Source organism: Sylvia atricapilla, chromosome 1, assembly GCF_009819655.1.
Source record: "Sylvia atricapilla isolate bSylAtr1 chromosome 1, bSylAtr1.pri, whole genome shotgun sequence".
Lineage (NCBI taxonomy): Eukaryota > Metazoa > Chordata > Aves > Passeriformes > Sylviidae > Sylvia > Sylvia atricapilla.
This window is the reverse complement of record NC_089140.1, coordinates 46131287-46147227: the sequence shown is the minus strand read 5'-3', so window position 1 is coordinate 46147227 and position 15941 is coordinate 46131287. Positions and strand designations below refer to the sequence as shown.

At 38.9% G+C, this 15941-nt stretch overlaps 1 protein-coding gene across 2 annotated transcripts in view; it reads right to left on the bottom strand.

Moving 5' to 3' along the window:
- Positions 1 to 15941, bottom strand: part of BBS9 (Bardet-Biedl syndrome 9) — a 283155-nt gene that overhangs the window by 257670 nt on the left and 9544 nt on the right. The window lies entirely within an intron of this gene.

Below are 15941 nucleotides of genomic sequence, written 5' to 3'. Positions count from 1 at the left end.
TGAAAAATGACAATTCACGAAGAGATGGTAAAGTTCTTCTACTTAAATTGTTTGTTGCCATAACTTGTTCAGTATCTACTTTTCAGGCCCTAACAGCTGCAGAAATCTTCTTCGAAGAGCTTTGCATTCATTTAGGCATTACAACACTGACACACACTTTTTCTAAACCAAGTAGGAGAAATTCCAGTCTGTGAACCTTTCTGCTCTCATCTGAAGTTATACACCCATCATGCATTATATAAATATTATAGAACATCTTACTGAACTAGCAAATCTCCCACAAACAAGTACTGTCACCAGTTGTCCTTTGAAATCAGTAACATTTGATTGAATAGTTCAGGCACATGGATGTTTTTAGTGAATCATAAATCAGCAGCAGACCTTTCACTGAGTCAAGCTGAAGTTGAATACATGCCCTATTTTTCAGTATTTTAGGTACTTTCAAAAGTTATCAATAAGATCTTAAGTCACCACCATAAATTTATGATCTTTAAAATTCCATTTTAAACAGACCTGAAAACTTACAGTGAAACAGAACTACATGATCCCTCTTTTCTCCTACTTCTCCTTCTATAGTCTCCTTAGACTGAGAAGCTTCATGACTGCTAAGCACTTCCCAAAGCTCTTTGATGAATGAAGCTCTGTCTCAGGGAGGATGATGAATGAGTCAAGAGCTTACGGGTTATGATTAAAGGACAAACTATTAAGGGTGACACTGCTGTGGGTGATTGCTACAGGTTGCCTGAGGGGGAGGAGGAAGCAGGTAAAGTCTTATATAGACAGCTGGAAGTAGCCTCACAGTCACAGGCCCTGGTTCTCATGGAGGACTTCAACCACCTGGACATCTGCTGGAAGAACCACACAGTGAGGCATAAACAACCCAGGAGGTTCGTGGAAAGCTTTGACCATAACTTTCTGGCACTGGTAGTGAAGGAGCCAAGTAGGAAAGGTGTGCTGCTGCACCTTTACTAATAAACACAGAATGTATGGCTAGAGATAGGAAGGTTGGGAGCAGCATTGGCTAGCTACAATGAGATCATTAGTATCCTGTGAGGAAGAAGCAGGTCAGTGAGTAGGATCCCAACCCTGGACTTAGGAGTGCTAACTCTGGCCTCTTCAGGGACCTTCTCGAAGAATCCCAGGGAAACATGTCCTAGAGGGACAAGGGGTCCAAGACAGCTGGCCCAAGCAGTTCCATGGAGAAGAACCTGGGTGAAAGAGCAAGATGAGCCAGCAGTGTGCCCTTGTGGCCAAAAATGCCAATGTTATCCTGGGATGCATTAGGAAGAGCATTGTCAGCAGGCAGAGGGAGGTGCTCCTGCCCCTGTATTCTGCCCTGGTGAGACCACTTCTGGAGCACTGTGTCCAGTTCTGGGATCTCGAGTACAAGAGCATTATAGAGCTCCTGTAGCAGGTCCAGGGGAGAGCAACAAGGATGATTAAGGGATAAGGTCATCTCTCCTGTGAGGACAGGCTGAGGGAGCTGAGCCTACTTAGCTTCAGGAAGATGACTGAGAGGAGCCCTCATCAATGTATATAAGTAAGTATCTGAAGGGAGAGTGTGTCAAGAGGATGAACAGAGACTCTTAGCAGTGGTGCCAACCAATAGGATGAGAGTGAATGGGCAGAAATTGATACACACAAAGTTACACCTGAACACAAGAAAAACAACTTATTTACAGTGAAGCTGTGGCTGAGCGTTGGACTAATCTGCCCAGACAGATTTCTAGAGTCTCCCCCTCTGGAAATATTCAAAAGCCATCTGGAAACAACCCAAAGTAACATGCTCTAGGGACAAGCAAGGTTTGTGGACTAGATGACCTCGAGGGATACCTTCCAACTTTACCCCCTCTGTGTGACTATTTACTAATTTTTTTAGCTAAAGAATTGTTAAAGATATGCACTGAAGAATAATCCCCAGAATAACTGCAGTCACAGCCAAAGAACACATTGAGAATATTTATAACAAAGTCAGATGGTCAGAAGCTTACAACACAAAAGTGTGGGTTTACTGTATAGAGTATTAGATGAAAGTCCAATATATCTTCAAATATACCCTAAAAAATTAGAAATAAACAGCTTGACTTAACTTGCTGAAAAACACCAAGGAAACACAGCCACTTTTCATATTCAAGTAATTTGTCTACATATATCCTAGGCTAGTAACCAACATACAGAAAAGCTTAACTCTTACTTTGTGGTCAAATGAGTCAGTGAATTACATCTCTATCAAAAAAAAAATCACCATCCTATTAGTTTCCTTCTTGGAAATCTCAGAAATGAAATCACAGGTTTAACAAGCAGGAACAATTTGTTAATCTGTATTTTAAGACTTTTGGAAACACAAAAATTTGAGAGCACTCAAATGAGGAGTTGGCTGTAAAGAGGATGATCACTGATGTGGGCCAGGCTAGGCATCAGTCAGTGGATGATGAGTAACTGTACTGTGCATTATTTTTTTTTCTTGGATTTTATTTCTCTCTTCTTTTTATTACTATTATCATCATACTTCATTTCAAATTTTGAACTGGTCTTGTCTCAACCCGCACCTTTACCTTTTTCTGATTCTTTTCCCCATTCCACGAGGGGGAAGTGGGAGAAAGTGAGTGAGCAGCTGCATGATACTTAAGGATTAAGCTACCACAATGATGTAGTAAAGTGATTTTATAGGAATTATCTACACCAAACATAATAACTCAAAATAAAATTAGTATAAAGCATTATAGCTTGTACAAAGTATATTTCAGCCCTCTAGGAAAAGCAAGTAACGAGTTTGGTGACTCTCCAAACAAATTTCTATAGGTTGGAGACTTTTTTTGTAATGGAGTCATCACTGATGGCCAGTGGAAAAATAAACAAAAGCTATATACACACACTTCTGAAAGAGCCTTTGAGAAGACAAAATAGGCTAAATAATTAGAAACTAAAACTGCATTCTTTTGGAGGAAAAACTATGGGACAGCAAACAAATCTTACAGACAAAGGCATTCACATGAAACACTGGAACATTTAAATAAGAAAGTACATATGTGAATAATAAAGCTGTACATAGGTTTGAAGTAACAGAAAATTCATCATGCCAAATTATTTATTAGACAGGGTAATAACATACACTGCATTTCTAAACTTCAGAGACAGCATCTCTAAACTGAAATAAAACATCTGATGTGATCTCAGACAATTGACTCACAGGAAACCAGAGAATGGCAGGCAATAGCACTAAGAAGAAGAGTCTGGAGATTCAAATAGGATGATGTATTAAAATGAGTCAACAATATGTCATCAAAAAGACAAAAGACAGATTAGGTCATAATTAATATACATGTGCTATTAAAAACATATGAGGTAATTATTGTTCTGCCTTAGACCTCACTGACTCTTGGCAGGAGCCCTGCAGGAGCCATAACCCCACATGTAAAATACAAAACATTTTATACTACCAGTGCACAGAGACTGCACACTTTTGGGCACCATACTTCAACAAGGGAAATTAGAAAAAGTGTCATACATAATTTACCAAAGTTTTGAAAAACAAGTCCATCACGTATATATACAACTGCTCCCAAAGTTATGTACTTCTGCAAATTGATCTTACTTTACTTAAATTATAGTTCTTTTTTTAAACAAATTGCTGGTTAAGAGATTTACCTAGGAATTCATAATTGAGGCAAAGTTCTGGCATACTGAAGGCAATGAGAACTTTTATTTCATTTAGGCTGTGATCATTAGGCTACAATCATTACTGTTAAGAAGACTTGAAGAAGGTAAAAGGAAACAGATGGTAAGAGAGTCAGAGAATATTCCCCTTGATTATTTTTTCATCCAATTGTTCAATTTAGAGAAGAGGTTCTAACTCATTATTAGAAAACAAAATTTAAAACACCCCACTAGGTTTTCCAAAGTTGAGTGAGAAACCATTTAGAAGTAGTCATCAGCAGATCTATTCCATAAAAAAATTTCAAAGCCCAAACCTTTCCAAAAACCTGCTCTTATGCAGAAGCAATTTAACAGGAAGGCACCATTAAATATTATGCTCCTTAACAGAACTAGCCAATAAATCAAAGTCTGAGTTTATACTGCTCCAGTATTTAAACATACTCATAAGAATAATTTCACCTTACAGCATAAAACTCAGCTGATAATTTTTTTTCTGACTAGCACCTAATAAAATTTATTCTTGCAGAATTGTAGAAAAGTAAAACACAGTCTACCCTCCTCACAAAGTTTCCTGTTACAAGGTTGCATGGTTTATGCATATGTTGTATTTCATTATTTTAAAAATTCCTCCATATAGCACTCTCTTTGTTGTAGCACTCAAACATACTTTGCCTCTAGGCCAGTGCTATAATAAAAGTAAAATGAATTCAAGGCCATTTGCTGAGAAAATGTGAGGTTCAACGTATTTTCACACTTTTCTGCTTGTAACGTTGTCATGTCAAAGCTGTGTTTTCTTTTTTCCTTCCCTTTGTTATTGTTTTATTATCTGCTTTTAGTGGCAGAGTTTCCATGAAACAACTTCAAATAAATCCGAACTACTCTGGAAGCTGACTTAATGCCTTAAGGTTTCAGATGAAAATGTAAATTTCAAAGACTGTGCTTATTAGGGGAATCCAATACTAAATCATTTATCAATTCATTTAAAGAGTTATAGAAAACTGTGGTTAATTCACTTATTACTTAACTATCAGACTATGAGATAACACAAGTGTGTCGAACCACATAAAGCAGTAATAGTGCTTTGGCAGTGCAAAACTATTATCTGTAAGTAAACCCCATTCAAAATAATTCAGCAGCAAAGAAAGCAAAGTTATTAAACTATGATTTCTGCCTGTCACTAAATAAAATTAATATTCTATTCAAGAACAACCCAACAGATTGTGTCCCCGATTGGTAAGCTATCAATATGGTGTTTCTTTAGTTCTTAGAAAGATTAAAAAAATCTTTAAAATTGAAAAATAGAAAATTAAAAATAATAATAATAATAAAAAATTTTAAAAAAATTAAAATAAAATAAAAAAATAAAAGAAAGACCCACAACCACCAAACTGGAAGTATTCAGAGTGTTTATATACCGACCTTAATGTACCACTTATTCCCTGAAGAACAACCACAGAACTCAATGCTCACCTGGGAAAGGGCATTCTCCTACTAGAGCATGTGATCATTCACACACTACCTAAGCACTTCAGAGAGCAGCTCAGGAAACCTGCACTTAATTCACCAGTCCTCAAAGCAGAGAACTCCAGTATCCACTTCTTACACACCACTGTTTGTTCATATATGAGCTACTATCCTGCCCAGCATTCAGTCTTATGCACAACTGACCACAGGAAATTTATGTGATAATCTGTAAAGCTGCCTAAGTTTCATGTAACAGTGGCTTTATTTTTACTTTAAAGCCCTTCTCTACTCTTTACATTACTTCAGCAGAAATTTATGGCATAAACTTTCCTCAAACATAAGTCACATCTGACTCAAAGCAAACAAGGCAAAGAATGAAATTGTGGCCTGATCTGCAAACTTGTTCAAAGAACAAAAAAGGGCACTTTTCTTCCCCTATAAAAAGCATAATACCGTCATTTCTTATAAGCAGGTTCCACACCAGTAAATCTCTCTTTTAAAGAACAGTCAGGCACAAGAAGTACATTGACCGCTTCTCAAGACTTAAGCTAACAGTATAAAGTGGCTACTAAACCTAACCCATCCAGCACAAAATGGTAAAGTAGGAGTAAAAGTAATTTTCCAACCTACTGTCTTCTTTCTCAGATTTCTCTACCGGCAGGAAAACATGACATGTCTAAATACCTTCAATATGGACATGACAAATTCAAGGCACAGGTGAGAATTTATTCTGTATGTTGTAGGGACAAAATTAAGGTAATTTCAACACCAATTATCTAAACATCATGTTAGGAAAAAACAATAAAAATTAATAATGAAGTAATATGAATTTATTCATACTGGGTAAAAAATTAGTTTTGCTTCATGCATATTCGCTGCAAATCTTTTACAGTGCCAATATGTAAATTCATGAGATTCTTAAGCAGCTGATAATTATCTCAACTAATCTCTGTGTGATTATGCATCTATAATGAGTTTTAATATTTTTACATGAAAATATTTTACTACTACTACTCCATACAACTGATATCAACAATGGTAAATTGATTAACCAAAATTCTGTACAGGTAGAACAGAATCCATTTCACCACTATTTTAATTAAAATAACTAGATACATGATTTTGGTGTAACCATGAAAAACAAAATATAGGAATTATATAAAATTATGACCAAATTATATCAATCACAAAATGTAACAATACTGGCTCAAAAACCAAACACTACTAGCTACCAGAAAAAAACCCTTCTCACTGTTTTTCAATTAACTTTTTTAATTTTTTTTCTCACTGTTTTATTATTGTTTAATAAGACTTGACTATTTCTAGATTAAAACCAGACTTATGCCTTAGAAAATGAAATGGAGGCACACTGATAAAGGAGAAGAAGAAAAGGAATTCTCAACTAAAACACTATATCCAGTTCACTTGCTTTACTCCATTCCTATCTTTAACAATGGAAAAACATGCAACTTATTTATCAGAAGCTTTCAATCAGCAGTGACTTTCAATCAGCAAAAAAAATTTCCATCACTTAGGGTTTACCAGCCAAGTACAACATTTTAAATTACTTTTGCAGACAAACTTTTAGAAGAAAATGTTGTTATAACACAAAGGGTAAAGGTTTTAATAAAAAGGGGTTGATTTAGATTAGACATAAGGAAGAACTTTTTAATAAGGAAGATGGTAAAACACTGGAACAGGTAGTGCACTAAGGTGAGTCCTGGAAATAGTCCATCATTCCAGGAAACATTCAGGATCAGACTGGACAGATCTCACAGCAACCTGGTCAAGTTAACAATGTCACTGCTCATTGAAGGGACCCACTAGGGTCAGGTTGCTCAGGGGCCCATCCAACCTAGCTTTGAAAAATCCCAGGGACGGGACACCGCTGTTCTTTTAGTAAAGACCATTCCCATTTGTCCTATTGCTATCTGCCCTTGGAAAAAGTCACACTCCCTCCTCTCTGTAAGCCCCTTTTAAATACTGTAAGGCCACAACAAGGTCTCCCTAGAGCCTTCTCTCCAGGCTGAAAAGTCATACTTGTCTCAGCCTATCTTTGGAGAAGAGAGGTTCCACTCCTCTGATTGTTTTTATGGACCTTCTCTGGATCTGCTCAAACAGGTCCATGTCTTTCCTGTAATGAGGACTCCAGAACTACAAGCAGCACTACAGGTGGGGTCTCACAAGGGAGACAATGACCTCACCCTAATGGTCACACTGCTTTTGATGCAGACCAGGACACACTTGGCCTCCAAGCCTGAGAGTGCAAACAGTTGTCTCACATCCAGCTTTTCATCCATGAGAACACCCAAGTTCCTCTCTATAAGACTGTTCTTAATTAATTCATCTCCCTGTCTGTACTCACATCTGGGATTGCCCAGACCCAGGTGTAGCACCTTGCACTTGAACTTGTTGAACCTTGTCAGGTTCCCATGGGCCCACTTCTCAAGCTTGTCCAGGTGCCTCTAGATGGCATCCCATCCTTCAGGTGTGTCAATTGCACCACACAGCTTGGTGTCATCTGCAAACTTGCTGAGGGTGCACTCAATCCCATTGTCTACATCATTGACAAAGATATTGAAGAGCACTGGTAGCAAGACAGAGCCCCTAAGATACACCACTTGTCACCAGCTCCCACCTGGACATAGAGCCACTGGCTGCAAATCTCCTGCTGCATCCATCCAGACAATTTCTTATCTACGAAACATTCCATCCAGCAAATCCACATCTCTCCAGTTTGGAGTTAAGGATGTCATGTGGGCCCATGTCAAACACCTTAGTGAAGCCTAGGTAGATGATATCTATTCACTGTCCTTTGTTAACCATTTGGAGCAGTAACTCCATCACAGAGAGCCACCAGATTAGTCAGATATAATTTGCCCTTAGCGAAGCCATGCCTTAACATTGCTTCCAGGATGATGTGCTCCATAATTTTCCCAGGAACAGAAGAAAGGCTCACTAGTCTGAAGTTCCTCAGATCTTCCTTTCTCTTCTTATCATAAATAGGACAAGTATTTCCCTTTTTCCGGTTACCAAGACTTTGCCGGAGGGCTATGACTTTTCAAATACAATGGAGAGTGACTTTGTAACAGCATCAGTCAGTTGCCACAGGACCCTGAGATGCATGTCATCAGGACCCACCCACATTTATGGCTATTCAGTGTCATCAAGTAGTCCCAAACTTGCTCTTAACTTACAGCAGGAGGGACCTGGCTCTCTCAACTCTCACCAGAGGTTCAGGGGCTTGAGAGATGTGGGAAACCTGACTGTCAGTGAAGACCAAGGCAAAAAATTGAGTACCTCAATCTTCTCCATATCTGTTGTTACTGATTCTCCTTTGTCATTTACTAGGGAGTGCACACTCCTTGGCCTTTCTTTTCTGGCATTGTATATTTAAAGAATATCTTTTTGTTATTTTTCACATCCCTCACCAAGACTTGTTCCACCAGTGCTTTGATTTTCTTGATTCCACCCTACACACCTGAACGATGCCCCTGTACTCTCCTCAGGTCACCTGTCTTCTGTTTCTACTGGTTGTGCATTCCTTTCTTACTTCTCAGTTTGAGGATGAGATGCTTGCTCTCACCTATGCCAGTGTCTCCCCTACTTTGCTTGATTTCACACACATTGCAATGGAGAATTTTGTGTTCTAAGAAAAGTGTCAATTCTGGTCAGCTACTTTGTCCCTAAGGACAAAGGGCATCTCATTCACCAACTCCTTAGACATCTGGAAGTTCACTCTTCCAAAGCTGAGGGTCCTGATTTTGCTTCTTACCAAGACCCTGCTCCTTGAGATCACAAACTGAACCAGGCCAAGGTTGCCACAGCCCAGGCTGCTTCCAAACTTAACTTCTCTAATGAGCTCATCATCCGAAGGTATGAGCTTGAGCCAAATACCAGGTCATTGGTATTTGACTCATAAAGACTCAGAACATAGTACAGATGTGAAAACAGAAAATACTTTCCAAGCTAGTGTAAACTATCAGCAAACATCACTTCATCTAATGACAGTTGAATTCTTAGCACAAAAGTCTCTGGTGGAGTAACTGCATGATGCCATAATAGTATAATCTGACCTTATAAAACTTATGTGATGAATGGGTTTAAATAAAGTAAAATTTTTATAAGGCTGACTCCTCACCATAAGTAAGGGTACAACATAAATCATAAAGACACATGCATTTTCACCTTCATTTTCTAAAAAAAAAAAAAAAAAAAAAAAAAAACAGCTTAGGGTAGACTATCCTCAAGATCTTTAAATTTTATATCTGAAGTAAACCATGAAGTTTACAATCTGTTCATTACTTAAGGGCTGTGACATTTTGTGGCTAGGTTAAGAGTTCACTTGGTTGAAAACCAGGGTTCAGCATAATTGACTCATTTTATCATGAATCATCCTTTCTGAAATGACCCATATGCTAGAATTGGAGCACTGGAGCACAAACTCAACTTATAGCTCTAAGACCATCAGGAAGAGTTCAGAGAAATTAAAAGGAGACATGCATTCTAAACAACAAAGGCAGTGTCTTAAAGTTGAGTTCAACTTTTGAAAGTCTGGTCTAACAGGACTGATTTTTTAAAATATAAAATCAATAGCTGATCTTCCTATGTATGACCCTTCTTGATAGTTTCTTGTTTTCATTTTAGCACCAGTGTTCAGAGACAGGAACAAATGTATAGCTAAAGCACCAAAGAAGTGTAAAGATCCGCATTACAATTCTTTGCCACAGATTTTAAAGTTCTAAGTCACAACCAACTCTGCCTACTCTGTGCCTGACTTCTATATTTTCATCTTTGAGTTTTCCATTTACTATTTTTAAACATTTCCATTAACTTTGTTTAGAATTCTAGCAAAACTTACAAGGCATTTCATAGTTATTTCTCACACCCTTGGGCCTTTAGTAGTTCTGCTGAAAGTAAGAGTTAATTTCACCTTTTTGCTAAAGTTCTACAACCAACAGAATACATTATGTTTCAATCAATAAAAGACTTTTAGCTATAGAGGTTTTCAGAAAGTGCTTTTGTGCTTTTTATATCTCACTAAGTGTTGCAGTAAATATACCTGTAGAATCAGTTCAATAGTAAATGCAGCTTTAGAAATGCTGAGCGGTAACTGTTGTAAGAGGACCATCTAGTGGTGACAACCACAATTCACACCCTGCTATTTTTTTTAGGAAAAATGTACACTGTTAATCTATGCAAGTCACTGGTCAACTTCTCAGTCTTTGGGGGGTTTATTCCACAGCTTTAACAGTTTCTTTAATTTAGTTTCAGCTTTCTATGAAGAGAATAAATTTTATTTAAATTTTTGTTTCTTCGTCTGTTCCTGGTATAAGAACATCTGTCTCAATTCTTCCACGTGTGAAAATTACTTATAGATCAAATCATTAATCTGACAACAGTAGCAAGAATGAAATTTAGAAACTAGGCTACAAAATAAGTTTCTTTATTTGCTTCACAATACTCCCCACGGAGAAATCACTAATAGCTTTTTTCTTAATACAAGAGACAAAAAAAAAAAGCAACCAGTTGAGAAGTGACAGTTGTATACTGTATGTTTTACATCTCCAACAGATTTCAGCCAAAGAGATATGCTGTCAAATAGACCAAAATATTACAAGGGTCTAAGCTTGCCATAAACTGACAGGGATAGAACATCAAAAACTTACCTTGAAGATGCTGAATGAAAACACAATACACATCTAGTGGTGTTTGTTTCTAGATTTCAAACACGTGAAACAATTCCAGAGATAATAAAATCATCAGATCATAGAATAGTTTGGGTTGGAAGTGTTCTTTAAAGGTCATCTAGTCCAAACCTCCCCCATAATGAGGAGAGACATCTTCTAGATCAGGTTGCCCAGAATCCCATCCAATCTGACCTTAAGTGTTTTACCATTCTCATTGTAAAAAAACCTTCATCCTTATATCAATCTAAATTGTCCCTCTTCTAGTACAAAACATTTGTCCTCAGCTTTCCTTTAGGCTCCCTTTAAGCACCTAAAGACCACATTAAGGTCTCCCTTAATCCTTCTTCTCCAGGCTGAACAGCTCCAGCTCTCTCAGCCTGTCTTTGTAGGAGAGATCCTCCAGCTCTCTGATCATCTTCATGGCCCTCCTCTGGACCTACCCCAACAGTTCCATGTCTTTCCTGTGATAAGGACTCCAGAACTACAAGCAGCACTACAGGTGGGGTCTCACAAGGGAGACAATGACCTCACCCTGATGGTCACACTGCTTTTGATGCAGACCAGGACACACTTCCAAGCTGTAAGCATAAACAGTTGTCTCATATCCAGCTTTTCATCCATGAGAACACCCAAGTTCCTCTCTATAAGACCGCTCTTAATTAATTCATCTCCCTGTCTGTACTCACATCTGGGATTGCCCAGACCCAGGTGTAGCACCTTGCATTTGGACTTGATGAACCTTGTCAGGTTCCCATGGGCCTACTTCTCAAGCTTGTCCAAGTGCCTCTGAATGGTCTACCATCCTTCAGGTGTGTCAATCGCACAAGACAGCTTGGTGTCATCTGCAAACTTGCTGAGGGTGCACTCAATCCTACTGCCTAGATCATTGACAAAGACACTAAAGAGCACTGGCCCTACTATGGATGCCCAAGGAGCACCACTTGTCATTCTATGCTTCTATAGGATGGCAAACAATCTGGAGAGGAAGTCTTATAGCAACTGAGATCACTTGGTCTGTTCAGCCTAGAGAAGAGGAAATTGAGAGGAGATATCATCATGCTCTTCAACATCCTCCTGAAGGGAAGTAGAGGAGCAGGTACTGATCCTTCACTCTTGTAACCAGTGACAGGACTTGAAGAAATGACCAGAAGGTGAGTCAGGTGAGGTTTAGGTTGAATATCAGAAAGAAGTTTTTCACACAAAGGGTGGTTGAGCAAGCTTCCCAGGGAAGTGGTCACACTATTAAGTTTGTTTGAGTTCAAGAAGCACATGGTGTGATTCTTAGGGTGTCCTGCAAAGGGTCTTGAGTTGAACTGGATGATCCTGATGGGTCCCTTCAAACTCAGGATTTTCTGTAACTAGATGCTCTAGATGCAACCATACAACCAACTCACCATCCAGTGAGCAGCCCACCCGTCAAAACTATCTCTCCCCAATTAAAAGAGACAGATGTTGAGGGGGAGTGTGTCAAAGACTTTACAGAAGTTCAGATAGATGACATCCATAACCCTTACCTTATCGACTCTAGTTGATCTGTCAGGACCTGCCCATAGTGAAGCCATGCTGGCTTCTCTAGAGTCACATCCCTGATCTCCATGTGCCTTAGCACAGCTCCTAGGAAGTTCTTTTCCATGATGTTTCCAGGCACAGAGGTGAGGTCACTACTTCCTGGGGGATTCCTTTCCAGCCTCTTTAAAATGCATTCAATGCTTCCCTGTTTCCAGTAACCCTGGACTTCACCTGCTGCCATGACTTTTCAAGAATCATGGAGTACAGATTGGCAACTACATTAGACAATTCCATCAGGGTTCTGGGATGCCTCTTAGTGAGGTTGCATAGACATGTTCATCAGCTGGTCACAGAAAGAATCTTTCCCTGCAGTGGGAAGAGACTTTGTTCCCCCAGTCACCATTCTGCTCTCTACTACTAGAGACATGTGGGAAGACAGATTACCAGTGAAGAAAGACTGAGGCAAAAATGTTGTTGAATTCCTCAGCCTTCCACTCTTACCAATTTGCTAGTGTTGCTTCCTTTGACCTTCCTTGTCTGGTTAATATTCCTGTAGAAGCCCTTCTTGTTGTTCTTCACACTCCTCAACAAGTTCATCTCCAGCTGTACCTAGACTTTTCTGACCACAAACCTACTTAACCAGACAGCATCCCTATATTCTTCCCAGGTCACCTCTCCCTTTCTCCACTGGCTGTGCATTTCCTTCTTGCCCTTCAGTTTGACCAGCAGGTCTCAACTCAGACATGTCTATCTCTTGCCTTCCTTTCCCAATTTCTCACACCTAGGGATCCTGAGCTCTTGCACTCTATGAAAGGCACCCTTGAAGATCTGCCATTTTCTGACTCCTGGTGCCTGAGGGCCATTTCACAAGGGGTCCAACTAACTCCTTTGAAGAATGGGAAGTTTGCTTGCCTAAAGTTCATGGTCCTAACTTTATTTTTCACCTGTCCCATACCCCTCAGGACTGCAAACTCCCTCATTTTCTTTTGTCAGTGTTAAATCATATGGCTGAGTAGAATGCACTGCTTTACCACAGAAAGTATAGGATTAAGAGCTCCATAAAAAAAATGCATAACCTTCAGCAAGAGAAATCTGAGCAAGACTGAGCAACTTAACAGATCAAGCTTTCTGTGTCAACTCCTACAGTACTCTTTGCTTACTCTGATGAAAATCCTGTTCCTGGGGGACTGACATTTACCCCCCTCCCCAACCCACCCATAGTATGCTTTCCCTGTATGCACGCTTTCCTCCTTCTGTTCAACTGCCACTCTCCTGTGTCTGCTTCAGTAGCTCTGTGAACATGACCTGTGAAGGGCCTCTTTCACCCTCACATTGTTTCAAACATGCTTGAGTACAGCAGTAAGACACGTATTAGTCACAGTAGAAACAGACAGCAATAAATGCAAAACTTCTCCCTGGATTTTCTTACTCTACTTCCACACTGTGATGCAGAAGGCAGACTGCTAGCAAAGTAGGCTCATTGCTGCAGGTTGACAGCACCACCATGAACCTCTGCTGAAGGCAAGAGACACAGTTAGCAGATGCCTGAAAAGAATTCCAGAGAAGCCTGTGGAAGGCTGATGGTAAAAAAAAAATAAATGTATGTTTGTTTGTTTGTTTACAGACCGTCAGTGGCACCCCAGAACATATGCCAAACACAATACACATAACATGCCAAGCTAGACCAGGACAGGCATCTGTTTACTAAAATCAACAGCACTTGAGAGATCTCCTTTCTGGAGATTCCACTCTAGCTGGTCTTGCAAAATGGAAATAAAACCACAATACCGTCCTTCATAAACCTCAAGGAGAGAACAAGATATTAAAAATGGTACTTAAAAAACCTGAAATAGATTCACTGCAAAAGGCTTGGGGCAAGATTAAAAACATGTCCTTGATAAGAAATCTAAGTGTCCAGGAAAGCCACATAAAAAGAACACTCAGTCCAGGAAATCTACCAAAAAAAGAATATTCCTTCAATTCCCAAAAGGAACTTTCCCCAGTGACCATTTTGCCAATTTCTCTGATGCCTCAACACATGCCTTACTAGTCTCCTATCAAGTATCTAAACATTCACTATAATTTTCCTAGATTTAGATCTTAAGCAGAAAGCATCTTGATCTTACAACATGAACATGTATTATTCATTACATAAAATAAATCCCTGCCTTCTTTATTTATGACTTGAGATCATTCTTTGTCCAACGGTAATAAACACACACACTGAATTGGAACATGGTGGAAAAAAAAAAAAGGAAAAGGTAATTAGCACGACATGCTAACACAGAAAACTCAGAAAAGTTTACAGAACTTACTGGAGTTCTTTCTGCTGATCTTGCTGCTTTTTTAGGATTGGCCCTCATTTTAACCATCCTCGGTCTTGAAAAGTGTTTGGCTTGCTGAGTAGGCTCTAGGATAAACATTACCTCCTGTCTCCCTAGCTTGCAAAGACACCTTCTTCATCGGATTTCTTCCATCCACCACAGCTCATGAGACCAGTTTGGCATCAAGATTGAGCTGGTGGCCACACCTCCACAGCAAACAAACATGCATGTCAAAAGTCCAGAGATTTTCTTCTGCAGAACTGCATGGTGGTACATGTATACTTGTTTTATTCTTTCTGGACCATTCCAGACACTCACAACACTTCCTTTACTATCCCCTATCCATTTGTTAATGCAACTCCACTGTACAATGTCAGAGAATATTATTTGCTCTTCTCAGATTTAGGAACCTCTGTACTGTCTTTGTGTATTCTGCTTTTAACAGGAACAAGCCCATACCATATACACTCACTTCTCAAGATACTCATAAACATTATACTTCTTACCCACATGAGTTGACCATTACCCCCAAGGCAGCTGTAAGAAATTAGTAGGTGAAAATGCCTGCAATTAGTAAGGATTTTGGTCAGCTGAAATTAAGCCCAGGGACAAGCCTGAGTTTAGAGTAAGGCAAAGAAGCATTATTACTAGAAGTTTATTACAGGTACAGAACTGAGGGACTGTCTGCAAATATTTGCTGCATTGATGCAGGAGATTTTGTGTCTTTGAAAGTGACTTATCACTCTGCCTACAGTTTAGTGACATTACTTTAGCTGATGACTGCCACCTCCCCAAATATTTTTGGGCAATCTTTACTTCTGAAGAAAAGATGATGTTATGCAAAACCAATCTAAATGATTCCACATCAGAGCACAAAAACAAGTTCACAAGTTCAAAAAATACTGATATCTATTAAACTTGTTCAAACCTACAAACACACCATAAATATTATTGTCCAGTGTTCTGTTTTCCCAGTCTAAGTTTAAGCAGTTTTTTAGAAGTCTGTATTACATATCTTTCAAAATACTTGATACCTTAGGTTCGGCAAAAGAAGATGTTAACTTTTTCATTTGTCCACAATAAGCAAGCACAGAAAAGTAAAACAGAATTAAAGTACAGAAGAAAACATTTTTAGATGTTGAAGTAGTTTGCAAGGGAAGAGCCTGGAATTTTGTCACATTTTTTTAAAATCAATATTATCCTTGTAAACTCATATCCAATTCAAAATGTGAGAAAAAAATCTACTCTGCATTTAATATTCTTCACTTATTTCAACTTATTTTCAATATGCACCAGA